The 9,495-nt window shown below is 34.1% G+C and overlaps 1 protein-coding gene across 1 annotated transcript in view; it reads right to left on the reverse strand.

Annotated features, from left to right (window-relative positions):
* LOC103802328 (coiled-coil domain-containing protein 102B-like) overlaps positions 1-9,234 on the reverse strand; it is a gene marked incomplete at its 3' end in the record, with an annotated part of 49,884 nt that extends 40,650 nt beyond the window's left edge. Inside the window, exon 1 of the mRNA XM_009074787.1 lies at positions 9,153-9,234. The remainder of the gene's footprint in view (positions 1-9,152) is intronic.
* Between the last annotated feature and the right edge of the window lie 261 nt (positions 9,235-9,495).

Consider the following 9,495-nt stretch of genomic DNA (forward strand, 5'->3'; position numbering starts at 1 on the left):
GTGACAGAGAGAGTGTTTCTGAAGCACACCTAGAAAGTGCCTAATTATATTAGCAGTCCATGTATAGCTAAATTCCCAGGAGATTAGGTAAAGGATTAGCACATTAAAGATAGTGACTGAAAGGCAATAAGCCACAGAGGGAGTGGAAAGTGAAAGGAGGACTCAGAACTGGCTTAATATTTTTTCTGATTCAGTCACACTATCCAGAAACCAAAGAAAATTAAGGCAATCACCACAGCACTGGTATAAGCATTTTACTCTAACAGTATTAAGTATGCTACTATTCGATATTCCAGTCTTCAGGTAATAAACAAAAATTTTCTGACTCCAGAGGGAGAATTCTTTCTATTATTATTAGTAGCTTGCTTCTCCTGAAGGTTTTTATAATGCACATGAAGACATATAAGGTAAAATTATAGATCCATGATTTATAACTTCACAAAAAGGAACATGAAGTAGCCCTAAATGGCCCTCAGGCTGGCCATGCCAGTCATAGTGCCAGTTTATCCTCATTTGCTACCTTTCTCCATAACCTATTCCAATTCTTTTAACTAAGATTGACATTTCCAAGTGTAAGGAGTCCTGCTCATTTTAAAGAAAATAAAATCTCTAGTGTGACAGAAATTCTTTTTAAACAAAGGCATGCTACACAGAAGTCCTGAGTAAGTTGCTCTGAGCAAGGGGGATGGAATAGATGATCTCAGCCCTAACATGAGCCATCCCATGATTGACAGAGCAGTGTGATTTCTGAGGAGCTCTGCATGCCTGTTCTCCCAGTTTTAACAACGTTGCCATAACAGCCATAAAATATGACAAAACGAAGATCCTGAACTGTGAATCTTAGAATATATAACTGTTAGCCAAATGGTTCACAAAACAGCATGGAAGTAGTGAAGGGCCATAAGAAATCAGACCATTTTGTGACAATACTGAACTGGCTTAGAAGCAGTAATTCTGCACTGTTACCAAGAACCAGCCGTAAGGCACATGGAAAAAGAAGAAAGAAGGCTTTATCCCCATAAATCTGTTCTGCTAACAGAAGCTGCTGGTATGAGAGCACTGTGTGTGAAAGAAAGGGGTGAACAAGATAATCAGGCATTTCCAGATACTTCCCAGGCTGAAGGTCAGTTCTAAGCACAAGTGGAAACAATCCAGAAAAATATGCCTGTAACAATAACAATTAGTGACTTGCAGGAAGCATTTACTTCTCCATGAACTTTCATAAAATTTTATATTTGGAACAATACTTTTATTGAAATAATTACCTTTATTGTGATTCATCTAAGCATGAGGTATTACATATTTCTCTCAATGTGTGAATAGCTTCTGTAAAATATACTGGAAATCGTCTATGCTAACAAGAGAATTTGACAACAGAAATGCTAAAACTAGCATGGCCTAAAAGCTTTTAAGAACTGAGCATTTATTTCTTTCCACAGGATAGAAATACCCCTAGGTAAAGAGAATTTGTTTTATTAAGTTACACTAGAACATAAGGTGCCAATAATTAAAAGCATTAAATTAGGACAAGAATTTTTTCATAACATATCTTACATTATTGTGCCAGTGGTGGGTGGTCTTAAAGGTTCTTGCTCAAAATGAAATGCTGTAAATCTCTTTGTAAAAGCATGCACCAGAAAATAACTTGCTCTATTTCTCTGTAGTCCTATGTACTGTTTTTCATTTTATCCTTTTACCATTTTCTCCCTACGTCTAAATATCCATTTTAAAGTAAAAACCTCTTCACTGTTTCATTTTTATTGAAATACAGGAATATATCTTATACAATATTATACAGACTATATACATACTGTAAACATACACATCCATAAAAAAAGACACTTGGAAGGTAGTCACAGATTACAATAAATGAAAATATGAAACAAATGTTCCTCTTTCGTTCCTTTTTTGGCTGCCACTTTCAATAAACTCCAAGCAGTTTGGATACTATTTCTTCAAAATGAGAACCAGTATTATATACTCATTCTGATTTAGGTCTACTGGTTAACACAAGTGATTACATATCACTGCAATATCTTTCAAAATATTTTACAGGGACAAGCTGATGTTTCTTCACATCTTTGAAGTTGTATTCAAATCCTTAGGGTTAAATATGGGTAACATAAATATTTGTACATAGAGATGTTGTCATTTACTACCCACAAGGTCAAAAGAAGCTCTGAAGTACTGCTTTAAACATAATTTACAGTAACTTCATTTCCCCAAGAATGTTTTGTTTGATTACAAGCCTTCATAATATATCAACCATCATTTTAATACATTCGAGTCTGTAGAATTGATACTCATTCCTCAGCCACTACACTTGAAAAAATAAATTGTATAATCAAATTAATCAGGGAGAGAGGGGAGTGTGTATGAAACGAATAACTTTCCCAGACAGTCTCAAACAGAACTAAGTACTAAGCAGAAGCTAAACCAGGCATAATCCAATTTAATTAACTAGCTGTGGCTTTTGAGACATAACAGTTTGCTTGGCTAGCTCCCCTTTGAGGTTGCCTATCACATATCCACATATTCTTTTTATTAGGATATGAACAATGAATAAAAAGAGGCAAAATTAACTTTTTAGGTAATTAGAATAACTATGAACTGCAAAAGTTTTAGATCTCTTTAGAGTAACCAACTTACAAACAGGTTTATGAAACCTAGTGTCAACTTCTGGACTAAGCAAGTAACCAACTTCACTGAGTTCAAATCTAATCTCATTGATTCTATGTGGAAACTGGTAATCTACTATGTAATATATTGTCTGAATGATGTGCTGCATGATTATTAGTAAAGACAGGATATGAATAATAATCTGAATAATAACTTCAGTTCACAAAAAAATTCAGCATGTATTTAAAATACAGTAATGGTTCATTCATTCAAATTAATTAATATCAGCTAAATGTCTGGTCTAATAGGCATCTCTTGAATAGCACAGAGACATGTCTTTAGAACAATAGTAACCTGTACTCAAACTTGAAGCACTTAGTTGCTTTAGAAGAATATAATTTGAATTACTTAATATTAGTTGACTATACTGAAACACTATCTTTTTTATGATTATGGCTAAAGATGTGATATATGAAAACACCTGTAGGCATCTTGTTCTTCAGACAAAATGACATTTGCTCTTAATTACATTAAAATGGTATTTGTTTGTTGGTTTTGTTTTTGTTTTTCAGCAGTTTCACAGCTAATGCAAAGAATAACCAAGTGCATGAGTCTTTCTCCTCTGTTTCTACAGAAAGCAGAGTAAGTTAGTTTCAGTGAGTGTTTAATGTGACAAACATTTTTTAACTTACATTGAAATGAACTGCCATGCTAAAGGGGTCATAGCTCCTTTACTGGGAAGAAGAAGGCTAAGCAGGTAGTTTCTTGCACCACACAGCTCAGTTACAACAGAGAATCTCAAAAGACCCCTCATGATCCAAGTTGTCAGGGTGTTATTACAGGATACACACCTCAGTCAGTACACACATGTACTGTCCTACTTATCCTGACAGACAGTCATGTTAAAACATGACACAGAAGAGTATATTTCATGGATTTTTCAAGTTTCAGAAGACTTCAGAAATGTAGGAAAATAATATCCAAGACACACATCATCCACAAGGTTAGATCTACCTTTGAGCATGTAATTCATAGTTTTGGAAGTCTTTAAATTTGCAAGCATTGAAGCCAGTCGTAAGCTAAAAGTCAAAGACAAGAAAGCTAAAAACATCTCATTCAGCTGGCCATTTTCATCTGGGGTGTTTGTTAAACAATTTAAGATATTTGAAACATAAATACTTGCGAGTAAGCTATAAATAAGCCTACAACACACTATTCAGACCCAAGACCATTGTATCATGTTGAATTCTCAACGGTTAAATTCCTTTCCCAGCTATTGATAATACTAGCATTCTATTATTTAGTGCTTTATTTATTTATGTTTAAAAGCCAAATTCATCTCTTTCCGAGAGACACTGTAAGTTCTTACTGGGTATAGCAGAGGAGGCTCACTTCCAAATGGCACTGAGGACTTCACAGATCTGTGGCCTTTTTCCCACATGGATCAGGTCAACTGGGCTCCTTTCAGTCTCAAAAGGAAGTTGGAAAGACAACTGAAAACAGACTTTAACCATTCTAAAGAACACTTTACTGACAAAGAATTAGGTCAGATGCAATGCTAAAACCTGTCCATCTAAACAGAGGAAGTCACTTAAATGTATAGAGAAGCTTCATTCTTTAGACAAAAATCATGACAAGTTTATTTTCTAGAGTTTATACCACATATCTAACAATTGGTTCTATGTTACTCAGTTGGAAACTAACTTTGAACTGGGTATCTTCACTTTCACTTACAGCTTACTAACAAAACAACAGTGAGGTAGTTGCTTTTTTAAAAAAAAAAAATTATTTTTTTTTATTTTCAATGTGTGAAGATGCTTTTAAAAAAAAAAATTATTTTTTTTATTTTCAATGTGTGAAGATGGCATACCCTCGAAAACAAGTTAAGTTTCTAATCCCTGCTTATGCTCTGAGACATTCTTCAGGGTTTTAAAACTCTTGACAGTATCTTAAAACCATATGCTTTATGAGATGAGAGATCAAGAATTGTCTTGTTAGAGCTGAAACCATTTATGATCTTTTCCTATTCAAAACATGACCTACTTTCACGGGAAATTTCATAACACTGGGAATACGGAAAATTAATGACAGATATCTGATGCTTTGTTTCAGACCAAGACACAGAACATTCCAATGCTTATTAGGATACAAAACAATTTTTCTTCAAAACACTACTCAAAGTCAATCTGGAAACAAGTGATTTCCCCACCCACATAAGTAGACAATTAAGAATGCTCATGAATATTTTGTTTTCTCTGGGTCAGAGCATATGCCTTTGGCTTGTTCAACTACTTTGATATAGTTGCATCAGAATTAACAATTCTGTTGTGCAGAGAAGTTCTGAGTTTTATCAGAACAGTTTTAGAAGCCATATCTTTTATAATTAAGTCTTTAAAGGCTATTATTTACAAAAAGATTGCTACTTGGGCATTTATATGTAATTATTCCTAATTTTCCTTAACCACTGGAGTATTTTAACACCATCTTATGCCTTTAAACAGCTCAAGGACCTCTTTATGGGATTTAATGCTGTAAGAATGTATCCTATAGTGACTTCTACTCCACTAAGTTGTCTTTAGGGGAAATGAACTTAGTAAGAAATAATTCATATTTAGCCAGGATTCTACAGTTACTAGAGTGGTCACCTGAACTAAATCACAAAGTACCATGTGTTGTATCTTAGAGGTCACTTAAATGCATAGAGGAACACCTCTATTAATTCTCTCAGTGTCCCTTCACTGTAGGCCAGTGAGTAGTCCCACTAAAAGAGAAGAAACTTATTGTATATGTGTTGGTTACTCAGCCTGGATCCTTCTATTTATTTTCTTTCAAATATTGTCAGACTGAAGGGAAGTTGGCATCCTTTTGGCAACATAGATACCTACAAAAGTTATGGAGAAACCTTCAAGCCAACTGAAAATACTTTTCGTTTAAAAAGACCACAAAACAATAAGAGCTTTCATGGCACTTCCTCCCTGGTATATCTCCAGTAATGTGAGTGACATTAAATAAGACTGGGTTTGGCATAAACCTGGTTTCATTTAACCCAATTTAAATCAGACCTAGATTACTCAAATCAGCATGAGCAGAGAATCAAGCTGTCAGAGAGGATCATTTTCACAATAAACCAGTCAATGGAAGATTATTGTATGGACTAAAAAGGGAACAGGAGCAAAGTGTCCTTTGCTGAGAGACCTGCTTTTTCAAATGAAAGCTGAATATGGTTTCTAGCAGCCTTAACAGGAAATTAATACCATGATAATGTAGTTTGTATATATTGATACATCTATATGTGATGCCAGTTAAATAAAAAGTAAATCTCTGTTGTACAATTCTGTTTACACTGCATTAAAATACCCAGGGGGGGAGAAAAGGAGGTTTCTAACTATGTGGAAAAAAAGGCTCAGTAAGGGTCCCTACAAATGGAATGGACTGTTAATAACAATAAAAGTGTTAATTGGAAGCTAATTTGCCTATTTTGTTAGTCATATAGAAACTCATCAGACATAATTATAACTGCAATAAAGACCTCCTCGTTTGGAAATGTAGGAAAATCTTTGACACTAAAGTAGCCCTTACTAAATTTTGACACTAATGTTCAGTTTTCAATTACCATTTTAATTCACTGAGTTAAGGGGAGTGGAAAATTCAAGGCTGAGAAAGAAATGAAGAGTAAGGACAAGGAAACTAATGAATAGACAGACATTAAAGAGGATGCACACTGAGAATTTGTAGGAATATGGGCTATGAATCTGTTAAGAAAACAAAACCCACAAGCTTAAACTGAGGATTTCAATATTAATCGAAACTTAGTTTTCTCCACTTTGCTAAAATATAGTTTAATATAAATGCAAATTGATAGCTTATCTCTGTTTCCTATGGAACTTCCCTTAAAACTACTATTTCCAAATGCAGTTTACTTGGGACACCTCCATGATAGAAAGGTAAATGCCTTTAGAGCCACAGCTGACTACTTATAAGATGGACCACATTTATGGAGTTATAATGCACTATAACCTGACCCACAGCATTCTCAATTAACGTAACAATAATGACATTATCGTATTTTCACACATGTAGAAATGATTTAAAGGCATAGAAGGAACTGTTTTCTACCTCCTCTAGGGAGCCAGACTTCAGATGTCTCTCTGAAGTGCCTTGCATTGCACAAATAGAGGTGCCTGAAACAGAAAAGCTCATGCTTTTGAAACTTTTTTTTCTTTTTACTTTTTTATTTTCCCCAATACCTTGATGAATCTGTTTGTGATGGACAGCAGGACATTTCTACCAAGCACCCTGTAAAACTTATATGCACCATGGTGTCCTGCATTCCTCTTCTTGACTCTGGAATGTTCAATGGGTTGTTTGCCATTGCTGGAGTGGTCAAAATCAAACCCAACATTGAAAAGCTGTACTGTATACTTCAGAGAATGTGCTAAATATGACTGTTTACAAATCCAAATAGTGTAGCCTGAATGTCAATATTAGAATCTCTTTTCCCTCAACATTCTGGTTATACTTTATTCAGCTGTACTGTTGTAGCAACTTAATTTATTAGCAATTGCTATAAGTATTTGGTATAGAAAAGGCAAAAAAACCCAGTTAAGAGCAGTATTTAAATAAAAATACATACTTTATTGTAAGAACATTTTATAGGCTCCAAAAATATAGCTAGATTTGCACTAGAAGTTTTTTCTGATGGCAAATTTCCTTAAATATTCATATGTTCTTGCCAATTATACTTCAGAGGAATAGTTTAAAATAAAACTTGTTTCATAGAAGTGGTAGTAAATATGTGTTTTATTCTGAAAAACCATTTAGAACATAATATGTTACTCTTTGCTAAATTTAGCAGATTCTAATGGAATAATGGTCACCAATATGTAATTGTTACTGTGGGCTTTGCTCTTCAACTCACAGAAGAGTCAACTAATAGAATATATTGAGAATTTCTTTACTGTGAGGATGGTTAGGCACTGGAACAGGTTGTCCAGTGAAACTGTGGATACCTTCACCCTGGAAGTGTGGAAGGCCAGGTTAGATGGGCCCTGAGCAACCTGGTCTAGTGGAAGGTGTCTCATCATGTGGCAAGGGGTTGGAAATTAGATAATCTTTACAGTCCCTTCGAACCCAAGACATTCTATGATTCTATGAATATCAAATTTGTATTCTTTAAAATATTTCAATATCTACCCCTCCTGCTGCTGAAGTCAGTGACAGTGTTTTAAGCCTGTCCATTACCAGCTGCTTTGCAGTATTCAATTTCTAGTGATTTACTTATCATATTTACCCGAGGTTAACATTAGTGCTTTATATTGAAAGCAAAAAATTAGGCTCAAACCAAAACTGGCTACATGCAAATACATAAAAAAGACAGACATCTAACTTCACATTTTCCACTAAGTTTTCTGTAGATGTGTCTGGGAGTAATATTACTAGTTCTATTAAAGCTACCTAATATATTTTGGAAATCTTTTAATCTTCATTTTATTATGCAAAGAATTCAGAAACTCAGAAGAAAAGCAATTTTTCTAACACAGGTAATTTAAACTAAAAGCTAGGCTTCTAGCAATAGAATTAGTCATAACAGAGCCTGGTTCATAAAATGATTGTAAGAACCAGTGACACCTAAGACAGACAAAATGCAACTATCTGGATAGTCAGTTGGAAACCTATTAATACTATTTGTTACACACACTTATTAAATTCATCAACATTACTTTTGAAATTTGACCCTTGCTTCTCATTGGTGATAAATCATCCATAGAGTCTCATACAATCTCTGACAGCTGCCTTTGAAATAATGACAAACTAAATATGTCCAACATCAACAAATCATAGTATCAATAAACTAAGTTTTAAAGAATTAGAATTATACCATATAGCTAAGAACACATTTTTTTTCTTAGCCCACCTTCAGAGATTTTCTGAAGGAAGTTAGGATTATACAACTCATTATCAGGCTGCATAACTTATGAAAATAGAAACATTGTGAAAGTACAGCTTTCTAACAAAAAAAATGCAATATGAATTTCTGCAAACAGTATTCTCATGACACTTATGTCCATAATACTGATAATCATGAAAGATTTATGTTTTTACAGATGAATTTCACAAAGTAATTTAAAAAAGGCTTTCAGTATTGAAACAGTATAATAATTGAAATTTCTGCATTTATTCTAATTTCTAAATCAAAAGTAAGAAATAACTGTTCAACAAACTGCCACTTCAAAATTTTGAAAACTTACCTGGTCATGGTAAGGAAAGATCCTACTACATCTGAAAATCAAGCTATGTTTAATATGGTGTTAGAATTAATACTAGCTTATAGTAGTGAAAAAGAAGAGAAAAATCTAGCTAGATCTAACTTTGGCACATACTTCAAATGCTATCTGTCTTCTGATCTTCAATACTTTTGCTGGGTATTTCAGATTGCCTTCCTCCTTACCATCCTCATGATAGTAACTCATACTTTGTCCCTAAAGAGAAATATAAAAATTAAATGTTAAACCCACAAGCTTAAGACCTCTTACCCTCTGAGTTTGCTGGGCTCCTCTTGCTTCTCAGTGTTACAGACACATGTGTAAACAACAGAATTTCCTGCATCCTTTTCTCATCTACACTGTACTGGGACTTGGCCAACTGGATTATTTACAGCATTAAGGCCACTCCACAATAACTTGAAAAAGATTCTCATTGGTCAGGCACTATCAAAACTAAAACCACATTTTTCTTTTAAGTACAAGTCATTCATACAAAATAAAGCTTTTTCCATACTGTTATTCACTAAGCATTGCTTTGTTCGGTTTTTATTTCTCCCTCCCTTTCTAAATTGAAGACTATGACCCCAGTCCCTCAAATATTATTTAAGCTGAA

The sequence above is a fragment of the Acanthisitta chloris genome, unplaced genomic scaffold, assembly GCF_000695815.1.
Source record: "Acanthisitta chloris isolate BGI_N310 unplaced genomic scaffold, ASM69581v1 scaffold8245, whole genome shotgun sequence".
Classification (NCBI taxonomy): Eukaryota; Metazoa; Chordata; class Aves; order Passeriformes; family Acanthisittidae; genus Acanthisitta; species Acanthisitta chloris.